We start from the raw sequence: 25645 nt of genomic DNA on the forward strand, positions 1-25645 counted from the left end.
TATACATTGATACCCTTTTCCATTTTAGTGGGAGCCTTCCAGTCTAAAGATTAAAGATCAGTCTTAATTTGTAGTTAGCAACTGCTTCAGTCTTCCTTAAACTCCCATAAAAACAGGTTATGATTCTAGATTTGTCCTTACAGATTGAAGAATGCTTTGCAATGTAAGCAAGTCTCAAGAACGAATCTTTCAGCTCTCTATACAGATGTAATCACCTATTAAAAGCAACTGATGTATTCGGAAGATGTTGCCTTCTTCAGGTTTGTGGGTCTCAAAAGTCTATCAGCTTTTACTTCACTTTAGAGCCATCAGACAATTTAATGAAATTATTACTTGTTTGAAAATGTGTGGCTGCAATAATATTACCAAGAACTTGATAACATATTAAGTGGCATTTCTGCCCAATGGCTCACTACCCATCACACATCATTACTACTGGAAGAGAACTGTAGCTGTGGTGAAGCAAAGCATCGGGAATCAAACAAAAATTGAGCACGGGTTCCTTGTCCTCCAATTGCCTTTCTCCCTGCCTTCTGTGCAAGTACTCGTCATCATGTTTAATCCACTACAAAATCCTACACTTGGAAGAGTGGTCCCACATGCTAATTGAATAGGGTTTGCAATATTATGCAGCAAATATATATCCAGTGCTTGGCTCTACTAATGTTTGCTGGCTCAGACCCATTGGTACACACTGGTGTAGCAGGCTGTCAACTGCTAGTACAGCTCCACCTTGTTTTCTGGGACCACAAAGACAAACCAAGCAGTGCTGGAAACAACAGTGAGTAGGTATCATTGCTAATCCTACTTGCAACCCAAGCAGTGCTTGAGCACCCAAACAGGACCTCTAAATCCATTCCCAGCCCAAGCATCTCCTGAAGGTTAGAGCTTTGTCCACAACTGCTCAACTGTAGGCCTAGAAAAATTGTCACGACTGCATAAATTCTCCAGCAACTGGCTTTTCTGGCAGTACGCAGCTGCATTTTTAAGACCATGCAAAAAAGGACAGATGCGACACCACCCTGTTAATTGTACTTGCATAGAAGTTGTGCAATGATTCTGGTAATGTCCTTTCATCTAGGAAACTGGAATGTGATGACATTCAGCAAAGGAAGGAAAGGGGGAAGAAAGGGATGATTACTGGAACTGAGTTCTTCAAAAGGTTAAAAAAACTAGAAATGTTTATCAGATCAACTTATCTCAAGTCCCTCATGGGTCCTGTAAATGGCTTAAACTAGCTACTGACAGAGCAACAGTGAAATTAGAGGATAACTAATAACTTTTCCTGTACTTCTATACCCTTCTGCAAGTTTACTGCAGTCATATCAAGATTGCTCTTAAACATTTCCTTGTTTGTAGTAGCCTGGCCATCATTTAGTCTAAAGTGCACATATACGTCCCTAAAGAACATGCTGTCATTGTATCAGAAGTAAAGTTCACATGCCATCTAAAGGGAAGAAATACACTCCTATCACAAATATACAATGTAAGCAATATTATTTTAAAAATGCAGCTAGCATGTACCTGAAAAAAAACCAAACTCCAACACCCTACAGAAAGTACTCCATTATGAATCTGAAAGCACATGAGATGCATGTTCCTTGCAACCACTGGAGTAAATTAATGTCTTTGCCAGAACAGTTTCCCACAGGATAAAACAAGGACCCTGAGATTAGCTCAGATGATTAGAGCATGGTGCCAATAATGCCATGGTTGTGGGTCCAATACCTGTATGGGACATTCACGTAAGAGTTGGACTTTGTGAACCTTGTGGGTCCCTTCCAACTCAGGATATACAGTGATTCTCTGAATAATACTTCATCACTTATGAAGGTGTCTGCTTTAGAGGTCCTAATGCTCAGAAAGGCAGAAGTTATAATGAAAACAGGAAACACAGAAGGCAGAGTTACTGAATGCCTTCTTCACATCGGTCTTCACTGACACCACCAGTCCTGAGGAATCTCTGACCCAGAAGACCAGGAAGGGTAAAGGAGTATTGTAAAGATGACTCTCCCACGGTGAAGGAGGATTGGGTTAGAAAATACATAGGCAGACTTGACATCCACAAGTCTGATCATCCACAGATGACTGAGCACTGTAACAGATAGTCCAGAGAGGTTGTGGAGTTTCCCTCACTGGGTATCACAGAATCACAGAATGAACTGGGTTGGGTAAGACCTTTGATATCAAGTCCAACCTATGACCTAACCTAACACCTTCCCATCAACTAAACCATGGCACTGAGTGCCATGTCCAGTCTTTTTTTAAACACATCCAGGGATAGTGACTCCACCACCTCCCTGGGCAGATAATTCCACTGCCCAATCACTCTTCCAGTGAAGAATATTTTTTCTGAAGTCTAAGTTAAACTTTCCCTGGTGCAGCTTAAGACTGTGTCCTCTTCTTCTGTCAGTGGTTCCCTGGGAGAAGAGACCCCCACCTGACCACAAACACCTTTCAGGTAGTTGTAGAGAGTGATAAGGTAGCTCCTGAGCCTCCTCTTTTCTAGGCTAAACAACCCCAGCTCCCCCAGCTGCTCTTCACAGGGCTTATGTTCCAGACCCTTCACCAGCCTTGTTGTTCTTCTCTGAATGCATTCAACCATCTCAATGTCCTTCCTAAACTGAGGGGCCCAGATATTAATGAAATGTCGGATACAATCCTGTGGAAAGTGTTCTAGGGTAACCCTGCTTGAGTAGGATGGTTGGACCAAATGACCCACTGTGGACCCTTCCAACCTTACCCAGTGTGTGATTCTGTTATTACAGAAGAAATATTTAAGCACATTTCTTCTTGAAGTAGAAATTTGAGTTACTGAACTACAATTCAAGATACTGGCTATAATTATCAGCAGGATAAAAAGGGAGCTGCACATTCCACCACAGTACATCAAAACTTTGCAATGGATTTACCAATGACACACATCAACAGAGAAAGTCATCTGTATTTAACCTCACTCTCTCATAAAAGCTCATGATTAAACTAACAGTCCAGATACTTAAGGATTCTCATACAACCCAGATTTGCAGAAGTCAGTTTAATAAATAAACAACAATTGGTCAGCAATTAAAAATTTTTGCACAGCCAGGATGAACTTAGTCTTTGGGTGAAGAAAAAAAAAAATAGAATAGTTCTTAGAGCTGATGTCTGTCAGTTCCATGTTAAAAAAAAAAAAAATCATCTCTACAAAGAACAAAGAACCCCAAGAATTTGTGGAAGTTACCCTCCTCACAAAAATCTAGTATTTATAACATTTCTGTCATCAATTAAGGTTGATAAATAAGCTATCATAGATGGTATTGGACAAAAAAGAAAATTCAGTCCAACCAGGATGTACTTGTTTTCCTCCCCGTGCCTTGATCTCTACATAGTAATTGGAGAGCAATCACAAATCTGTTCTAAACAGTGCAACACTTCATCAGTATGGCTTCTTGAGAAATAAAAAGCATGTTGCATTACACAGACAGATTACCCTCTGACACTGAACTCAGTGGGGCAAACCAACTTCAGACGGGCAAAACCACACACAGGCAGGATTTTATCTGCTTGTCACACTAGGGATCACTGCCCCCTGGATCTAAAACAAAGATATTCCAAATTAAAGAAAGGTTTACATCTTTAATTAGTTCTTACAAAGACTTCAAGGCAAAATAGTAGGACACATCTTGAAAAATTACTCCTTATCAGTGAAACTGTAAGTTGTATGCACAAGCTCTTGTTGGTCAACAAATACCAGTTCACATTAGGCAGCTATGATGAAGTTACTCTATATTCTTTCATTAACCAATCTTGTAGATGCTCAACACTAATATTAGAGTTTTATTATTGCAGCCTTGATTTAACCCATTTACTTTGTTGTCAACATGGAAAGAGAGGCTAAACTAAGAAATTTCATGCCTTCACCTTACAAACTGATTGAAAACAAACATACTTGTTTTTAATGATGAAATTTAAAAAGTAGAGTAAAAAAAATCTTCATACAAATTTACTGGAATTCAGTACATGCAGAATCATTCCACTTGTGATACATATTTACTGGCCCAATTACTCAGTCCCTCAGTAACACCTCATGCTGTAACCAATCAAAACATCTTCAGGTTCAGTTTTCATTATGTGATCAAGGAAATAAAAACATTTATTAGCAGAGATTTGAAAGAATTCTGTATGAACTTGTGAAGATGTAGTCTGACAGTAGGCACACAGCCTCTGGTAAGACTCAGTATGTGTCTAACAAGAAATAGGTTTAATTAGCAAGATTGTCAAGTGCACATTAAAGATGTTTTAAATCACTGTAAGAAGATCACAGCAAGTTAATATCAGATCCATAAGGCACCTTTAAGATGAAAACACTCTATTAATACTTCATGGAAAAGTTATTTTCAGTCTCCATTGTAATTCACACTGTTTTTCAAGCTGGTCCATCTTATGAATTCTTGCCAGGTGTTGGAGGTGAGAAGCATTATATTAACTACTAATAAATGTGCCATCCTTAATTTGAGGCAGAATCATTTATCTTAGTGTTTATTTAAGTCAAGGAAGGGATTTATCTGGCAATCAGTTTACTCTGCCAAATACCACAACTTTACTGATGTTTGCATGACCTCTGCAGATACTAGATTGCTAGGAGGGCTATGAATTTTGTAGGACTGCTTACCTGGGCAGGTTTTGTCTTCTCCTCTCCTGATAGCCACAATCCAGGGAATACAATAAAACTTTGCCCTTCTTTGTACAAATGCTTTCTCTGAACTAAACAAGTTTTGGTCTTTCTTAGAACTAAAAATAAAAATCAAGCTAACTAAAAGAAGGTACTTGGCCAACTAAATGCTTATGGGGACTATGGCAGCTCTGAGTGCATGTATATACAGAACGGGTAAGGAAGAGACCAAGGCGGGTCATTTCATCAAACCTCCCTGATCAAGCAGGGTCAGCCTAGGGCATTTTGCACAGGATTGTATCCAGACATGTCTCTAGTATCTCTAAAGAGGGAGACTCCACAATTTCTCTGGGCAATCTGTTACAGTGCTCAGTCATCTGCACCATAAAGAATTTCTTCTTCATATTCAGATGGAATTTCCTGTGCATCAGCTTCTGCCCATTGCCTCATGTTCTATTCCCTGGCACCACCAAGAAGAGCCTGGATCCTTCCTCTTGGCACCCTCCCTTCAGCTACTTGTGTACATTGCCAAGGTCCCCCTCTCAGCTGTCTCTTCTCAAGGCTGAACAGTCCCAGCTTCCTCAGCCTTTCCTCCTGAGAGAGATGCTCCAGACCCTTGATCATCTTTGTTGCCCTCCCCTGGACAAGCTCCAGGAGCTCCATGTCTCTCTTGGACTGAGGATCCCAGAACTGGACACAGCACTCCAGCTGTGGCCTCACTAGGGCTGAGCAGAGGGGCAGGATCACCTCCTTTGACTTGCTGGCCATGCTCTTCCTAATGCACCCCAGGACACCACTGGCCTTCTTGGCCACAAGGCAGGGCACACTGCTGGCTCACACACAGCTTGTTGTCCACCAGCACCCCCTTGTCCTCCTCCACAGAGCTGCTTCTCAGCAGGTCAGTCCTAATGGAAAGCAGCATCCATACAGGGTGAAATGAGATCAAAACAGCAAATCTCAACCTGCTTTTTCATAAATAATGCTGAAAGGTATTTTGTAACCTAAACATTAATGTTTACTGACTGTTGTGTGGAATAAAAAGAGTTTGTGTAAAGGGTAGGTTCTGTAGCATCCACCATTGTTCCCAAACTCCATTACCAACCTATAACCCAATTTTACAGAAATCCCAGACCATGTAAAAGCTTACTACAATTTTTAGCAGACATGTATACAATTAAATGTCTTCCATCACAGAAAACAAACAAAACAAACAGAAGGAAATCACAATCCACTTCAATGGCACAGAGAACAATGTGATGCCATTGTGTCCTGTTTCCTCAAACAGACGATGGCTACATACAACCTACACAGCAAGGATATGGACCAGTGTCTAATACTCTGTGGTTGCTTTTCTGAGAGCACTAGCATCAATGACAGAGAAGATAAAGCACTATTTCATTAACATGGATAGTGCTTTTTCTCCATATGTCTTGCTATCAGCGGGCCAAACAAGATACAATTTCTACTTCAAAAAGCCTCTATTTTCAGATGTTGGGAAGTGCTTAAATAAAAGTAAACTGGTAAGGGATGCTAAGTAATGCCTTTATGCCATTCTCTAAAGGTTTGTTTCTTCAAGTCAGAGTGATGCTATTATACAATCAAACTTGTAAATTTTTCCACATTAAAACCCCCTTGTTTTCACAAAGGCTTATACTTTCATTCTGTTTATTATTCCTACATTTCCATCTTTTGGTTGGCTGTTTCAGTGAAAGACATAATTCAGCATATTCTGTTTTGGAAACAAGCATTTTTCAAATCTCAACCAGGAATTCAATATTCTTCTGCTGATTTAACAGATTCTCCACTAAGCTTTCAGAAGCTAAGTTGCCTCCCAAGGGCTTATGAAGATCTTTTGCAATGTTAACATAATAAGTCAAGTTGTTTTCTGGACATTATACTTGTAAATACCTCAACATTAAAAAAACCAACAAAACAGCCAATGCCTTTTTTTTTTTTTTTCTTTTTTTTTTTGAGAAGGCATAAAAGCATTACTATGCTTTAATTGCCATAAACATGTTTTTCATAGAAGATATAGAAAACTCTCCTCTTGAAGGCTTCTCCTGAAAAGCACAAGTCAAGCATGACTTCTAGTAATATTGCACGATGAAAAAAAATAGCAAAATGTTTTTGGATTTGCCAACTAGTAGAAAGGGCAAGCACAATTTATGAATATCTGACAGGAAGCAAGGGTCAGATTAGAAACAGAGTAATACCTATTAGGGGCTACAGTGAGTACTTAAAACCAGAGAAAGTAGAGCGCCATTTTAAACCAAAAAACAACACTAAACAAAATTCCATTTCAACAGTGATTAAATGCCAAAACTTTTACCTTTTAAGGAGAAGTTGCACTAAGAGACAGGGAGAGCACAATGTTGTTAAAAATGCTGTAATGCTGGATGCTTAAAGACCAAGCAAGTGTTGATTTCAAGCCGATTTTAAGACACTTGTAACATCACCTGTCAGAAAGCAGACTCATGACACGAACTCACACCCCAAGGCAGAAAGAGGGATCAACAGTGATTCACCTGCACAACCCATCCAAAGGCATCCCTTACACACAGAGCAAGGGAGAGCTGACCTCCTACAGCAGCCTACTCTGTCAGCCTAAAAGAAGCGATTTACAACAGCTCATAAACAAGATGAGGTATAAAGCAAAGTTTTGCTGGTTTCCTCTGAGAGGTCACTCTATAAAAGTAATAAATAAAATTTTATTATACAGTACCTACAGATTTCTTATCTTTCAGAATACTTTTCCTATTTTATTGTTTAAGTTCCAGCTACAAGGTGACTCCACATTTCAGTCTGCTTCCTCCAAGTTTGCTTATGTGAACACTGCATCACTGCCAATATTTGCAGTAAGAATTTTACATCCTGCCCTTCAGATGCTGTCTGCAGATTTTCATTACAGTTCTTCAAAAAATTAGCATATACAATTATACAATGTAATCTGAGACTGCACAGAGATAATATTAAAATGTATGGACGAGAATACTAGATACTCCCAGTTTTACATTAGAAAGAACAACCTCACATCAGCAAATACCAAGAGAACCTCCAAGCACAAAGAGAAACCTAAAGAAAGTAATGAGAATAATTCTTTAACTCTAAGATATTACTGTTAAATAGCTCAAACAATAGTGTGCAGCAAGCTAGTCCAAAGACAGAATCAACTCACTGGGTTTTATTGTAGGGCTGACGGGGAATCCGGGTTTAACGCAAATTTGGGAATGGGAAGAGTTTCTGGGCTGTTTATCTCAGGCCCAAGGTCACCAAAAGGGCCGGGTACCTTCCACTAGAGGCCAGTGCTGCACCCCATGAGTCCCCAGCCGCAGTACCTGCTCACAGCCTGTGCTCCCCACAAAAGGGCTGCAACACAACACAGGAAGGCTGTGCTGAATTCGCCCAGGAGATGCTAACAGGACAGCTGAGACAAGTTATTTACTCTTCTGACATACTTGCACACTTCCCGAGTTCACCACTCAGGAAAGAAACTACAAATAAGATGGGGGGAGAAGACTGGTTTAAGAGTCAGCGCACTTGGAAACATGGATGAGGAAATCAATAGATGGCTGCAAGCTCGTGCTCCTTGGCCATATGGCAGCAGCAGAAACAACGATTTATTTTAGGAGAAGCAGTGAAGAGCTTGGCTCATGACCATTCTGAGTTAACCCCATAACTGTGGCTTTTAACAACACTGTATGCAGGGGATTTGCCTGGATTATGTGGGGACTCAGTATGGAGCCACTGTAGAGGTGATGGTAAAAATCTCCTTTCAAGGAGAAAGGAAAACAGCTAAACATGATTTTAAAAACTGGCAACAGTAAAGCCAAAGAGAATAAGAAACAGAAAAAGGAGAAAAGAAAAGTTATGGCTGATATTCTTGGCAGTAAAATGTCTCAGGGAAACAAAATTTATGCTAATATTAAGTATCGGTCATTGCATTTGCTATCAAACTAAATAGTTCCAGTGGAGTCTAACAGCATGCCAAAAAACAGCTGGGTGCATGTATTGTGTATTCACTGAGTTTATATATACTGGTGAGATTGAAGCCTTTGGCATATTCCAGAGCCCAGAGGAGTATTTTTATATTTGCACTTTCTGATTTTGTTTGCAACTACCAGCTGAATTTAGAGAACTCCAAGGCAGCCTGCTCTCCCCTTGAACTTCATAAAAAGATGCAGCTCTCACCAAGAAGAAGTCATGTTGTTTGATGTGACTGGAAAGATGCAATCTGTTAGAATCACAGAACAGTTTGAGTTGGAAGGGACCTTAAAGGTCATCTAGTTTCAACACTGCTGACATATGCAAGGACACCTAATACTAGACCAGGTTGCTCAGAGCCCCATCCAGCCCGGCCTGATGGGGCTCTGAGTGATTCCAGGATGGGGCATCCACCACTTCTCTGGGGAACCTGAGCCTGTGTTCTACCACCCTTGCAAAAAACAATCTTCCTTATATCTACTCTGAATTTACCTTCTGTTAGTTTACGAACATTGCCTCCTGTCCTACAGCAATAGGTCCTACCAAAATGTTTGCCCCCATCTTTCACATATGCTCCCTTTAACTAGAGAAAGACACATGTTGCCAGAGGATCCTACTAATTGTTCAAAATAGCACGTTTCACAGTTTATTACTTTATTAATTAAATATCTGTGTTGGTGACCATGAAAGAACTTGAAAGATCTGGCTGCACACGCACTTCAAATATCAAAGCAGTAGCATTGTCATGTCAAAGAGTTTCTGCAGTATGGGGACACAAAGACATTACAAAATGACACTAATAAAATCAGCTAAAATGGGTGCTCCTTTGTGCACAGCCATGATAGCATTATAATTATTTGATTAGTCATCTTTTGCCTCAAACAGCAGGCTTCATCAAGTGAGCAGAAAGACTTTGAAATAAGATACATGCGCTAAAGAGACCAGCATGAATAAACATTAAGGAGTTAGTAAAGGCAGTATTAAAACCAATTGATTTAAACTGAGCCAATATTTATCAAACTACAGGAGTCAGCTTTTCTACAGCAAAAATACTTTTTATAAGATCCTGAAAATTCTGGCTTTAAACAGAAAGAGATTCAACCAGTAGAATTCTACTGATTCTACAGAAAAAAAGACAGGTTAACAGTTCATCCTGCCTCAAATCTGGCAAACCTTGGCTCCTAAAACAATCATACACAAAACATTTAGTAACAGCTGCAAATGCATAAAATGAGTACATTCCATTTCAAATGTTGATAGCTGAAACTTAGAAATTATTAATCCATAGTCATTAAAGTGGAAGGAAAATTACTTCTTGATAACCCAATTCTTTAATGATCTTGTGTATATGGAGGTTTCATCTTCTGGGTGCACACACATCATTAGTAATCAACTTCTATACTTTTTGCCTTCATAGTTGGCACAGTTGTATAGCAGCCTGCATCTTCCCCCACGTGACTGAGACAAGGCTGAAGTTCAGCCTTACATGTGCCCTTTACAGTCCCTTAAACTACAGAATTCAGTAATCTACTAAGGACTCACAGGAAGGTTATTATGCATGAAAATAACATACCAAGTGTTAAGAAAGGTCCAAAAATCAGGATAGAAGATTCCAATCAGTCTCTATCATTACAATTAGCTAACAGTTAGAACCAAGACTTTAAAATATATATGAAGAGGGCTACTTTATCAAATGTAGCATCAGTATCATATAGTGTACCAGTGGCAGGGATTCTGACGTGCCATGACTGAAATATAGGATTAGTGGACCTGCAGGTGTCTGAAAGACATTTTTAAGTCATTTTGGGCTATGCTAGAATATTTTAGCAGAGCATGCTTATACTTAAGAGAGGACTTCTGCAATCAGTCCTAATAGTTCATGGAGTGACTGCAGCCACTGATAAACTGAAGCCTTTAACAAGACTTGATTGCTCTCTGTTATTGGAAGTTTCAGTCCTGAAGTACAAAAACAGATTGAAAATTCAAGAAGATTTGGATCAAAGTCAACCATTAGGAAGAAAATAAAAAAAAAAAATACCCTAAAAGCTGTCAGTCATTCCTTTGCAGCAAGATCACCAAAATAATAATCCTCAGAGAAGAGAAAATGACTGTGACCCTTATGAGGTATACAAGTATAGCAGGAATGAAAACTGGAATTTGCCTTAGAGAAGCTTTTTACTGAAGGAAACAGTATTGGACTGCTTTGGTACTTCAGGACTACAGGGTGAATGAATGAAGAAAATAGCATTTCAAAGACATAAGTGGCCAAGGAGATGCAAGAAACCTATCTAAACAATGGGTAAATTTGAAAAACAGTAATCAAACAGCTACTCCAGAACTTGTAACAGCTTGTACATGGCACAAAACAGCCTACTTAGCAAGGTAAGAATGTCCTCTTGGGTCTTGCCTGCTTACTAATTAGCATATCCTTTGTAAGTGTGACAGCGCTCTACACATGGGCATTATTCAACTCCAGATGGACGTTCCAAATGCTTTGATGATCTCCAGATGTGATTCTGCTCAATCAGATCTGAGAATATGTAATATATCTAGGGTCTGTCCAAGAAATGAGATGCTAGAATTATCCTCAACTGGCCAGGTCTAGTAGGATGGGCTGACATGTTGTACTGGCTTGTCAAAGACCATCAGAAGGAATCTCATCAGAGGACAAGTCAGATCTCTGACTATAGGCTGGAACTGGCCATAAGCAAACAATCACCTATAAAGCATCAGGAAATGATATCATTACAAGTGTTAATACAATGAGGTCATTTTAGGATGCATCTTGCACAGACAATGACTCTGGAAACATCTGCTCTGCACCTTTCCTATGGCCCTGAAAAAAGCTTTGGTGGAATGTAAAAGAAGCTCCACAGATTTATTATTCTCTGTGCAAAAATATAAAATGTCCTAAGTGATGAAAAGAGCTGTTACTGACCTGGAAGGTACCACTTTCACTTTTCACAAATTCTTTAGCTTGGAATAAATATCTTGATATCAGTCAGTCCAACCTGCCTGCTCAAGCACCATCACCTAGAATAGGTTGCCCAGAACTGGGTCTAGTTGGAGTTTTGACTTTCTTCACAGATGGAGACTCTACAACCTCCATGAGCAGTGTTTTCCAATGCTTGAGCACCCTCTGAGTTTTCAGAAAATCTTTCCCTCCTTGGTAAATCCTAAAATTATCAAAGACTTAAAATTTAGTAGGTGCAGAAAACATTACACACATTAATTAATACACACTACAATTACTTACATTTAGTTCTACCTTGTACTTTAAGCTGTCTTCCACAATAGAGGATAAAATTTCAAGTCTGTTGGTTTGAGAGACTAATAATAATGTGCACTTTGTAACTTTTGCTCATCCACGAACTGTGCGTATTATATATGAGGCATTAGCCTAAACAGCTTGAAGCTGCTGAGGCATTTTGCCCACAAAAGGTGAAGGTCTAAGCTGCCAAACCCCAGAATAATACACATCCTCTTCTTATGTACCCTGGCAGCCAAAAGATAAGTCAAACTTGCCAGGGCACCTTGCTCATGATACATAGAATTCTTGACCAAATTTTAGTAACAACTCAAGTTGGCTTCAGAGTTATTTTAACCTGTGGCCAATCCCCACATCCATGTCCAAACTGCCTAGCCACAGAAATAATAAGCATAGCAATGCCAGGTTCAAAGTGTTTCCCCTTTACATCTAATCTAAGATAAATGTTATTCATGCCACATTGTGCAAATATAACTGCAAGGATCTAACTCCAAAAGCAGCAGTAGTAGGAAAGGAAGAACTAGTAATGAGTGGTATTACTGCTACCTCAGCCCAAATAAAAAAGACTGAAATGCTTTGCAGAGTTAGTTGATGACGCTTTCCTCTGCAGCAATCAGCCTCACAAAAGATACTAGAAGAACTTGTCAAGAATAAGCTTCATCATAGTGTGCTGTGATTATGTTTTTAAAACAAATAAAAACAACAAATGGAAGACATTTCTAAACAGAAATGTGTAGCAAGAGAATTTAAAATTGTGTTCTGAAATAAAGCCTGGAAGTAGGTACCAGCCAACATTCTCAACAAATCAGACACTATAGGAAGTCACATGCAGTATGTTTTACAAGCAAACACTTAAACCTGCTTACAGCTCTAATTCAGACATTATGAGAACCAAAACTGCCTCTACCGCAAGATTCCTGCAGACATTTCTGTTTAATAATCACCATTGGCTCAAATGTTTGTTTTAGGCTGGGCATAAGAGCTGAGCATGAATGTATCATATCATTAAATGGTACAATAAAATTAAACAGGTTAGAGGAAGAAATAATACTTTGGCTAGGACAGCAAGAAAAAGTAGCAGCTGCCAGGAGAGCATATTCACTAGCAAACTACCTAACAGCACTCTGAACTTTTACTTATAGATGTAAACTGACTACTTGGCAAGCTTTCAGAAAAAGAAGCTACCTTCCTGAAGCTACAGCAACAAATAAATTTAAGTACAACCAATTCTTGAGGAAAAACCCTTTAATAATCTGCACTGTTCATACTGCTAGGTGAGAACTACACTAAGTGTAAAACTAGCAGTAGTAAAGTAAAATAAATGGTGCCAATTACACTTGAAATACTCAAGATTTCCATCATCATTTTTTCAAGCTCTCCCTCAGAAGATTAGTGGAATTTACCTTGCAGCAAGAATTAGCTCCTAAAAAACACTATACACCATCTTACTTTCTGAAATTTTCCTTTAGCGATATATCTAAAAAAACCCAAAAACTTAAGTGACTCATTGGGGGTTAAACCATGACACCAAACACAGGGAAGTGTGTAATTTATAAAAACTATCTTTATTTCTTATTTTCTGCCATCTGGACATAAAGCTTTTACGTCACCCATTGCTGCCAGAAAGCTGCAGGCTTGCCAGGGCTATGTAATTTATCACAACCAGATGGTGTGCTGTCAATAAAGGAGGGGCCACTATCATTTCAGGGCAGCATAATTACCTTTCCTTTGAACCAAGGACAATGTTTCCAATAAAAACCCAAAGCTGTTTAATGCAACTTCCAGTCTGTCAAGACTCCCACTGTGCAGCTCCAGGATTCATTAAACTCACAGAAGTGAAGGAGACCATTTGTTGAAAGCATAGCACGAGTGTCTCAGAGGACACTGATGACACACAATTAAAAAAAAACAAAAAACCCAAACAGTAAAGACATTTTGAAGTTTCTTTAAAAATGTTTTGCACAGAGTTTCTTCATCACAAATTTTACAGCAAAAGTAGCTGTATTGCATTAAAATGCCACCTCCGTCCTAGGCCTCTTAGGTAAACTATGGAAGATATCCATTGCTCTGCTATGTACCGCTTCTGCTTTGCATTTTTGCATCTCAGAAGTTGTAGTAGTGACATTTATTTTGGGAGGAAAAGTTGTAAAGCACAGAGAATTGAAATTAACTAGCAAGCAATGCTAGAGAACAGAAAGCTGTGTCTTACACACCAAAACACTACTATGTTGATACTCCTCTGACAGCTGGAAACACATGGCAATCATACTGGAGTAATTCAGAGGACTGGACCTTGCAGGATAATTAAAAAAGTTACAATAAACCAAATTGTACCTTCACTTTGAGCAAGGCAAGAAACTGGGTGAATTTCACTACATACTAAATTTCCCCTTGAGTTTCAAACCCCGCCAAATAAAAGCAGTAATTATTTGAACACTCAAAGCATTCTCTGAGCCTACTTCCACGCCAAAAACCAGCTTTCAACTTGTCCTTCTTTCAACAGTACATATTTAATGAAGTGGTTAAGAAACACATCCTTTTTTCATAACACCAGAACATTTTGTTCACCTCAAAAAAGTAGAATAACTGTCCAGCTTGGGAAATTAAACATGAGCTGGAAGCTCAAGTGTGACCATTTCCAGGAATTACATCTAATATAATGCAACAGAAATATTCCTGCAGTTTCAGTTCCACAGTGGTAACAAATGTATTAAAAGATAAGTTAGTTCAGTTTACTTTTGATTGAGCCTCTCTCTAGCTAAGATCAAATCAGTAAGTTCTTCTCTTCATGTAACAGTTGCCTAAAGGATGCTATTACAGATTCTATTATATTTTACATGTGATTCACAGCCGTAGAAGAAAAATACAGAGACAAAACATGATAGGAAACAAAAAAAAACCCCAAACCACCACAACAACTGAATAGCCTTTAAGACTTTGCAAAAATTTCAGCTGATAAATTTCTGCTCATCGCCTCCAGAAGCTGCAGTAAGTAACTGATGATTTACCATCCAGAAGACCACAACTCATTAAAAAAGGGAAGAATATAAAGCATGATCCATCCTTTGGTTCTCCCAAGAAGCATAAATCTGTGCATCAACAAAAAGTTTCACAGAGAAAGAATAAGATGTCCTCTCTGTCTGAATGAGCTGGGGTAGCTCTTACCTTAGGACACCAGTTCAACCAGAACTTAAACTATCACTGGAAAAAATCTCTGTTATTCACTCTTGATAAGCACATGCAGTAGGGGCATAGCACTGGAGACAGCAACTGATAAACTTCCACAGACACACAGATACAGATCTATTTTTACTAACACTTAAAACCGTTCTCAGATTTTAAGCATTTCTTGCACCTATGCAGTAGCCTAAAAGGAGATTTTGCAGGCTTTTCCAAAGCCCAGACACAGATGTGCAGCACGTCACACTCTGTGCAGACTCACACAAGACAAAGCTCAAAGCCCTTTCCAAGCTGGATGCTTTTGCTTGTTTTTCAACACACAACAACTAGTCTCACCTTGGTAACAAAACATTTTTACTGTTCTTGTTTTGTACCATACCATTATCTTCAACTCTGCTGTATTACACAAAGAGTATACTACAAAATCATCTTTGAGATTCCCCTGACAGCTATAAAGCATTAATGTTGCCACTACTACTAAATCAATGTTAATGAAAAAGTAGAGCAAACAGAAACCAGTCAATCCCCAATCAAGCTAAAAGCAACTGAAGGCATTCATCTTTACATGAAGAAAATACATTCAGACCACCAATATCAACTGATTCACTTGGAAAAATAAAGCCAAAGAACACAGGCTACACCACAGCACAGATGATCAGCTGCTATTTATGTCAGCACTCACAAGTAGAACCATACTGCAGCATGTTCAGAATCTTCCTCTTGATCAATCTCCTGCTACAGTAAGTGACTGAAGAAATTATATCACCTTCTAATTAACACCATATTAAAATAATGGAATAATAGTGGAAAACTCTAAGGACAAACGTGTCTGAACAGTTTTCATGTAGATTTTATTATGACTCTTCATTCTAGTTTGCAATTTAGATTTCCTAATTAATCTGAATTTTCTAGAGCCAGGAACAGAATTAACCAATTTTGTTAACTGAAACACCTTAGTCCCTCCTGACACACAGAATGAACTGATGAACTAGCATCTGCACTGAGATGTAATTAAATGAAACAGGGGGACACCCCCCAGAAAAACCCACAACTAACAAAAAACCACAAGGCGCCAATGATCAATTTTGCTGAAGTTTGTGTGAGCTCTGATGAAGTGAATTTCAGTACAGTTCTGGGGAATACAGATTTTTCAAGGCTCCACTGGTATGCAACATCATGGCTTGCACACTGACTAGTGTTTTTAAAAATACCAGATATTTTCAGCATTCTGATAAAAATACAGCCAATAGAATACACCAACTCTTTCAATGGATGAACTTTCAATTTCATCAGTGGATGAACTCTCTATTTAAAATATTGCTCCACAACAGGAACAACATGCAACTCTTTGGTACATCCAAAAGACAGAATTATTTGTAATTTAATATGGAAACATTTCAGCTGTCTTAATAGCAGGATAATTCCTACTCAAGTCTGGCATTTGAGACATGCTACATATTTGTCACTGAAGTGTGTGAAGTTTTGTGCTGTTATATGAGATTCATCAGTTGATGCCATGGCTATGGCTATGTACCTCCTCCCACACATTCAGGTTGCTGGAGAGACCAGCTCTCCAAAACTGGAGCTTTTTCATCAGACCATTTATTTGTTCTATAAGGTACATCCAGCACTCAGGAATTCACAAGTAAAGGGACACCAACAGCCTAATCTGGCTGTAATTCATGTGTTTACATTTGTCAGCCTTTAAAAGGGATCGGAAGGACCACTGAGCCTGTAGCAGCAACCTTCACGAGGTTTAACACTTGAGCTGCAGTGCTTTTCACCCTAATTTTAAAAACTGCCCATTCCCTTTGTATAGATAAGAAAATGACACACAACAGGGATAGGGAGTCATTACCCTCTCAGACTCCCTGTGTGATAATCAGAGGACATGATCTGCTGACCTCAAGCAGTCTTTGAAGTCTGAACAAACATTACCTAAAGAAGAGGGAAGGACTATTCAGCAGGACATACATACATACATCCCCCTAGGCCTGCCTCTCCAAAAGCTCTGCTGGAGTAGTGGTTCTCTCCAAACCTGAAAACACCTGGGACTCTCAGAAAAGTTGTGGCTATAGAGAATGTTCAAAGACTGCTGTGAAACACTTTGTGTATCCCTGTTTCATTTAAGCCTAACATGCAAAAACTGTCATGCAGCCAGCATCGATTTCTTTTCTTTAGGTATGAATTACCAATCAATTAGCATCAGGGGTAAAACAAAACAAACCAATCACAACAAATCAAATCCCCTCCAAAAACAGGCCCAAAATACAACCACAAATCTGATTTGCGTTTATGCAGGCTTTTATCTTATGCAAGACAGCATGCAAAGTAAAACGGAATTTCTCCCACTGTTTACCTTCAGCAGTCCCTTGATTTTAAAGATACAGAAATTATAAAATAGTAGATCCACGTTGTATAAATTATCTGCAGTTATCCATGTAAAATAACCACGTCCTCAAACATAATGCCAACCTGCAATTAATTGCAATAACTCAGTTTCAAGAGATGGAAAGTCATAATACCAAATTCTTGCCTCTTCAGTCAAAATGCACTTTGAATTACAGAAACCTATTTTTTTTAACACTTAGGAAAGCCTTAAAAGACTGCTAGCTGCTGGTACCATTGGATTCCTTAACAACTGTTAGAATCACGTGTATCTGGTAATTTGCTTTTAATTTCTTTCCCCCAGTACTAACTCAATGGTGTACCAGACATTGCAGAAATAGCAACTGTCTCTAACGTTCACACAACACAGAACAAAAGGTCCCATCCTCTCCTTTTGTGTTTAGTGTGACTTTTCATAGGAAATCCACCTAGACAGAAGTCTTTGATGAAGAATGGATCTTGTCCAAGGCAACAACAACAAACAAAACCAAACCAAAACACTGCCTCCTGTCAGAAGGCTGCCAGAAACACACAAGCCCTTTCCACTTAAAGGAGAATTCAAGATAATGCCTGGTTGACTAAGTCAATAAAATTATCCATGAACTCTATTTTACCATTAACAAATAAAATAACAAGAAAGCAATAGCATCTGCCTGTGTATCTAAACATTAGTAAGACTAGCTGAACACGGTATTATTTCATATGCAAAGAATTGCACAGGAACAACAGTTACAGTTCAAGGTCACATTGCACTCATCTCCTCTGATATGTTTCAAGCCCTGTTGCAGTGAGGGACTAGTCTCGTGAGAGCCAGAAGGGTTCCCTAACTCCAGCTCCACATCTACCCCTGTATTTTTTCACACAGAACTTTTCCAGAGGCCAAATTTCTACTGAAAGCAGTTTAATTTCTCTCTAGAGTTATCACAGCTAAATACATTAGCCATACAAAGAAAGTCTACTGTGACAGAAAGTGAGAACAAAAGCACACTACCAGCCAACTTCACTCTGACACTAGCTGAAGGATCTGCGGAAGAATAGCAGCATTGACTGCAAGAGCTCTCCCCACTGCCCCCCTAGACAATCCAGAGAGCAATTTCTGAAAAGTAATTCACAATTGCTCCTCTGGTTTGTTTATACCTTGCTCACTGTATCTGGTTGCACTATCATCACATGACTAAAATTCCTTGCATCCTAACAATTATGATTTACAGTCGTTGAACTTATAAAGCATTGGTTCAGATCAACAGGTTATTTTAAAGAATGTGATCAGGGCTATCCCTCCAGAATGAAGAAATTAAATTTGTGCTGCCTGGGTAAATGTATTATCTAACTGTACATATTAATCACTGGGAGGATTTGTGGGATTGTATTAACACTACTTACATATTAGCTCATACAGATTTTGTATTATCACAAATGCAGTTATCATAATAGCATTCATAATCATTAAAAAGACAGCTGTACATATCCTATTTGACAGCTATTCTTGTGTCTTCATGAGAAGAAAAAAAAAGTGTGCTCATCAGGTCGTTCTTCTGAACTAGTTGTGGCATAAACTTCATCATAAAATCAGAACCATGAAAAAAATTACCTTTATATAGTTTCAGTGAAACTTACTGTGCCAAGGTAATTGAATTGTTGAAAAAAGCAAGCATTTAAAACCTTCTGTTTTCTTTTTTTATGGTACCATGGGCAGTGAAATTCAAAAAGCACATCTTTGCTCTTAAAAATCTCAAGAGAAAGCATCAGTGAAGAAGAGACAGAACAAAAAAAAGACTTGAACCTTTGTACAGTACAAACAGGCTGGCAGGCCTTCATGGCAGATTGAAGACACAGAGAGTAAAAACATCAGGAACACATACAAACACCACATTTCTTTAGAAGCTCAGGAATGTGCAAGCTTTGACAAAGCATATTATATTAAGGATGTTTATAATCTACTTCCATGGAGACAGTTCAGTAGCTTTACAACATAGCAACAAAGGGCGTGAACTATATTTTCCATCTGTTTCATGCAGACTCTTTTTTTACAGTGAAAGTCAGTATCAAAGCTAACTGTTCCTTGGGATTTTAAAAAGCAACACAAAGGGGTAAAGAAATCTTTTCCTATGCAGTACAAGAGAAGATGGAGGATATGAATGGCTATTAAATATATATATATATATATATGTGATGAAGACCTCTTGTTTCAAGCAGGAAGTGGTACACATAATGTAGCAGTCACCTAGTTTCAGCTAATATTACTGTGTTTATTAATTGTAAAATATCATACAGATATAAAAAAACATACAGAACCAGACAGATTATCACTTCCAGGTGAACATGTGTGATAAGAACAGTAAAGCAGCCCCTTTTCACATTTTAAGAGAGTTATAATCAAAAATGGAGAAATATGGTCAGTATAAAACATGAAATCAACTTTAGGTCAAGCATGAGGAGAATGAAAAAGACAGCACTGTAAGTACTTCCAGAGGAAAACAAAAATACTAGCCTTCCATCCAATACTTCCATCTCCAAAGTTCATTTACCGTGGTAGCATAAAATTTCTTCCAAATCTATCCACATTAGAACAGATAAAACAAATAACAAAAAGCATCTATTGTACTCCTGTATTATTAGCACAAGTTCTGCCATTCTGCCACTGTTAGGCTGGAGCTCACCCTATGTTATATGGCATAGCTGTTCTCTACACGCAGACCACAGGAAACAGTGCAGAAAACCATATTTCTTTTCCAAGAACACAAAAAAGCTGCAGTGCACACCAGCTTTTCCAAGAAAAAGCACAGTGCTTAAGTTTAATAGGTGTGATCTATACAGACAACACTTTAAAAGAAAAGGCACTTGAACCACTCCACAGTACATTACTACTATAGAAAAACAAATGTGAATGGAATATACGTGGCCCTTGTGGCCCCATGTTAGACAACCCTCAAATCTAAAGGGAAGTCATTCCACATTTATACCCTATGTTAGGAAAAATCCTGCTATGAAAAATATCCCCCAAGTCCCTCATACGAGCCTTCAATCCCACTGAATACATCAAACCCAGAACTTGAGGTATTTTATGAAAACCACCACACGGATCCAAGACCATGACTGAGCAGCAGTAGCGTCTCCCACCATTCCAATAAATGCCATTACAACAGAACTATCAAAACCCCCAGATCCTGCACATCTACTTTGCAGATTCTAATTCCCCTTGTTTACAAGGTATCTACAGAGCTTCCATGAAGACAACGTTATGCAAATCCTTCACTTCATGATGAATTGTCAAAAGAACTAATCCCTAGAAAAGACTAACACTTGTAGCAATTTTTTTTTTTTTTTATCTATATAACACTTTCCAAAGGTTTCCCCTGGTACTAAAATTTCCAAGTTAATTAAGTACCAAATTCTAGGGACTCAACCAGAATATAAGGGCACATATCCAGAATCAACAGGCTACAAGCTACTAATGCCTTCTTCCTAATGGAGAAAATCCCACAAAAAAAAACCAAAACAAAAAACCCCCAACTAACCAAAAAAAAAACCAAACCCACACCAAAGCAAAAAACCATACCCCAAGACCAAACCAAAAAACACCAACAAAAAACCAAAGAAAAAATCCACAAAAAATAAAAAACACACAAAACCAAAACAAACTAAACAATAAACAAAAATAAGAAAAAACCCCAACAAAACAAAATTCCAAAAAGCCCGAAGAAAACCACAAAAAAAAAAAATCAACAAAACAACCCACCTCAACAAAACCAACCAAAAAAACCCCAAAGTGGCTATGTAGCCTTCTACTCCAAACTATTCTCACTTCCCTCAAAATATAATGAAGAAAGGTACAGGTATGAAGTACTACAAAAATGAAAAGTACTAAAATCCTTTAAAATTGACTGTGTAAAACACAGGTTATATCCAAAGCTATAGGGCTAGAAAAGATGAAGAGTCTGACAACCATACCCAATGTCACTGAATGACCTGGGTTAACAGGAAACACCTCCCAAAACCAAACGTGGAAAAGAAGAATTAGTTCTGTTGTGTTCAGAAAAAAAAGCAAAACAATTTTCTGCTAAAATTCTTAAACACAAGGATAGTCTTCAGGGAAATGTAGTGAAGTGTAGTCTGTGAAGTTTTATGGAAAAGCTATTCTTTATTAATAGTATAAATATTTAGTTTGTCAGAATATTTATCCTGCCATTAGGCACATCTCTAAGAAGTTCACCATAGAATCCATACACTGGACAAGATAGCCAAGTACTCAGCTTTAGAGCAGTAATTTGGTAGCTCTTCTAACTGAGCTTTATTTTATTACACTAGCTTCCCTATGGAACACTCTTGTTCACTGGTCATAAAAATTATATTTTTTTTTTCTCCTGCATTGTTTTTTGAATTTTACATCAAACCAGTATAAAAGCACAAGGTTTTACAACATTCATAGGTCTTAATCTATTCTTCTAAAACTCAAAGCCAGTTCAGCTAAATAGAGGGATTTGTATATCACATAAATCACAGGCAATAAGGTAAACTAAGAAACAGTGCAAATTAACTGCAGATGACTAGCAACAGTCTTCTCCCTCATTCCCTGCAGCTGCATTAGCCACATACCGAAGTGTTGCTCTTAAATTAAAAATCAAATAGGAATGCTCCAAGTGCAAGAAACAGTATTCAGCAAAAGTCAGCTGACTGGTCACGCTGCATGTCAACACCTTAAAAGCTTCTAACAGCATTGCTGCTAAAGCAGCTGGACTACTGCTCAAGTTCTAGCACAGCAAGGCTTGTCATTCACTAAAAAAGACACACAGCCAGCTATCAAGTGTCCACCTTTGGTTAGAAATAGCTAGCTTTGGTTAGAAATATTCAGCTTCATCTAGAAAGCAACAAATAGAGCTAGGGCATCCATTCTCTTACCTGGATAGTGAGGTATCCCTGAGGGGGTACCACCTGAGGGATGGGATGTGTTTGACTACCGTACTCTTTGGCAAACTCCTCTGGGAGGTGGCAGCCATAAACACTGAAGTACCATCTTCTGGCCCAACTGAACAGAAGCCAGCTCTATAAAGAAATGATGCCAAGAGTGCGATGAAACAGACTCCATGAGTTAGAGATAATAATGCGATCCTACACAGCCCAGTAACAGATACTGTAAGGCACTATGAAAAAGATTTATCTCTGCGTTAGTCTGAAAATCCAGAATAGCAGCCTGGCAGTCAGACTACCTTCTACTATGTTTCTTCATAGGAGAATCATTTAAGGGCTAAAGAAACTGAACAGAATAATCCTGAATACCTACTTTTCATCAGTGGTACTAAATGGGACTATATGGAATGGAGCACATTAAGTTCTGTATTTCTGTCCTTCAACAGGACTTTGATATACCTCCCAATATAACACTGCTACGGATTTCACCTAACACAAGGCACAATGGGAGAGACAGGATGCTGCAAGTGTGTATGTGCTCTTTACTAATGTCTCCTCAAATGAAGAACTTTCACTCTGAATGAGTTGGTTTGGTTTATTTGTTTTTTTTTTCAATAAGAAGCTTTTGTATGAAGTCATTGAGAAGGCAACAGCTGAATCTTTCACAGAATACATCTTCATACATCTTTCTGTGAAGACTTTGATTCATTCAATAAGAGGTCCTTAAGAACATTTCAAGTTTCTCCTTTGACATCAAAGATGCTTCTAGCCAAGTCCAGCTTATGATAAAACTATACTCTGCAAATTTCCCACCAAGTCAGAGTTGCTCACATCTGCCTGTATATCTGCTGTAGTAGCCATACTTGTCCTTCTACAGTGTGCTTTCAGATTAACCCTAAAACTCTGCAATAATTTGAATAGCAAGGGTGTTGAGCTTTCCCATGTTAGTAAGTTGTATTTGGCAAGAAGCTTCTGGTATCCTGCCACCTGGAACTGCAGTGAGGTGGAAGAGCAGGCTTTGTGCCTGAAAAGGCCCAGGCCCTGGGGACCTTGTCTCTCCTTTGACATTTACAGACTCATTTTTCCTGAACAGCTCTGTTTTCCAAGGATCCTGGAAAGATCAAAGCTGTGCACATAAAACCCACAATTGGCTCGATGCTGCCATGTCCTGAACAAAAAGAAAATTTTCAGGAATATAGCTATGATCCTAGAAAATATAAGCTATTTTTCAGATTGGAGGTGCTAAACACAGTTATTCTATAAGAGTGACACATCTGTTTGCACAGAGTACTTAGTTCTAGAGATTCTAGTTGCAGGACAAATGAGTTCTCCACCGCCCATGTAGAGCCTGACTTTGCCAACGCACTTATATGATACAATATTAAGCTGACCAGCTGGAAGCCACGCTTGGAAGTCTTAAAAAGCTTCTGAAATATTTTACTGGCGCCTTTTTTCTTCTTTTTATTGCAATCCCAGTGTCCATGGACAAACAGTTAAGAAATCTTAGGAGCTGCTAGCCAACATGAACTTGAGAAGCATGCATACTCTGTAACACATTTTCCCCCACGTAGGCAGTATTGTAACCGCAACTTTTCCACTATGCAATAATTAGGCAATAACCTGAACATTAACAGAAGCTAACAGAAGCTTACTTGTGGCAGAAAGCAGCCCTACAGGTTCCTTTATCCTGTCCTTTATCCTTCAAGTCAATTTGTCTTGAACGAAACCCCAATACCGAAATTGAGAATCCGTTCAATCTTATTTAAAGTAATCTCAAATCTCTTCTCTGGCCACATGCTCTTAAAACACATTAATTGGCATGCAAGTTTTTCAGACAGCTTCTTCCTTCAAATATTAAATCTCTACTATCTAAGAAAGCTTATTAATTCTGAAACATTAGCAAACATCTGCACTCTAGCAGGACAAAAGTACACATTGTAGATTGTCAAGATTGTCTGTGTTTGGGAATTTGTGGTAGGTCAACTGCATTGATGTGAAATGGCATGAGTTGACCTTGTGCCAAACATATTTTCCATCAGAACCTACTAAAGTGGGCATGGACAGTAGCTCAGCTGGCCTGCAAGTCCCACATAGCCTAACACAGCCCACAGAAGGGACTTCATTACTGACTATTGCCTGTTTCCAAAGAAGACAGAAACAATTATACTACATAAGTCTTCACAGAAGTCTGTACTGCAGACACTAATGTGGTACTAGTATTATTTTTTCTGTGTAGGGGATAGGAGGTAGTGCTTGTGCAGATCATTCAGGTATTTTCTAAAAACTCTGCTCTAGTAAATCATGTACCACATCAGGAGCCACAAACTATTTCACACTAACCCAGAGAAAGACAGAAAGCATATCACCTTGAGTGACTACTCCTGTTGAAATGTTTTACCTTAATGTTGCCGATTTAGAAGCATTTTAGTTGCAATGTTGCTAACAATATATACTATATATACTAGTATATATATATAGTAGATATACATATATACACACACTAGTAACCTGCTACCAGTATTTTCTCCTTTTCCTGTAGGAGCAGCACACCAGAATTCTGTAGAAACCTGGCACCTCACATGCTACTGAGAGTAAAAAGTGAGACACACATTTTAAATTAAATGAAGTACAAGAAATGAAGAAAAATTAAATTACTTCAACAAAGCAACATTTCTAGTTGTATTTCTGCTATGACAGATCAGTGTTTAGTCTATGAAGACAAAGGATGACAGCTCCTACCTTAACAGAAATAGCAAGACCCAGAATGTTACAAGAACAAAACAGGTGTATGTTTATAAAGGTTTATAAGCTCTATACAAACACTATAACTTTGAATAAAATCCAAAAGAAGAGGCACCGAAGAATTCTCACATTTCAATGTACAACACAAAGGGTACAACTCTGCTAATGTCTGTAAACACTTTTCAAAGCATCAAAGGCTGAAAGATTTCTCCTGCCCAGCCCAAGTTAAAGCAGTCCTTCTGGAAGCTTGCCATGCTCTGTGGGAGGGAGGTAGAGGTGCAGCAACAAGCTGAATTTAAAAGATCCTCAGCTGGAAGTACAAATACAGAGAATGATGTTTAAAACTGTTAGACCCCTGGAGAGAAGCAGGAAACTCTCTTTATGACCCCCAGAGTATTTGTTTTTCCAATAGCTTCCCAGCTCAGCTTGAGATTCTCAAGGGCAGCAACCAAAAAAAAAAAAAAATTCACTTTGCTCAAATTAGTTTTGACTGTTCCCCAGGTTCCCAAGGTGATAATTTAACA

The 25645-nt window shown here is 38.6% G+C and overlaps 1 protein-coding gene across 3 annotated transcripts in view; it reads right to left on the reverse strand.

Annotated features, from left to right (window-relative positions):
• Positions 1-25645, reverse strand: part of SPTLC2 (serine palmitoyltransferase long chain base subunit 2) — a 68054-nt gene that overhangs the window by 15569 nt on the left and 26840 nt on the right. Inside the window, exon 10 of one of the 3 annotated variants that reach the window (XR_004497789.1) lies at positions 22371-22514. The exons of the other annotated variants lie outside the window; for them this stretch is intronic. The gene's annotated coding sequence lies outside the window, so the exon portion shown is untranslated. The remainder of the gene's footprint in view (positions 1-22370; positions 22515-25645) is intronic. 3 annotated transcript variants of the gene reach the window in all.

The sequence above is a fragment of the Parus major genome, chromosome 5, assembly GCF_001522545.3.
Source record: "Parus major isolate Abel chromosome 5, Parus_major1.1, whole genome shotgun sequence".
Lineage (NCBI taxonomy): Eukaryota > Metazoa > Chordata > Aves > Passeriformes > Paridae > Parus > Parus major.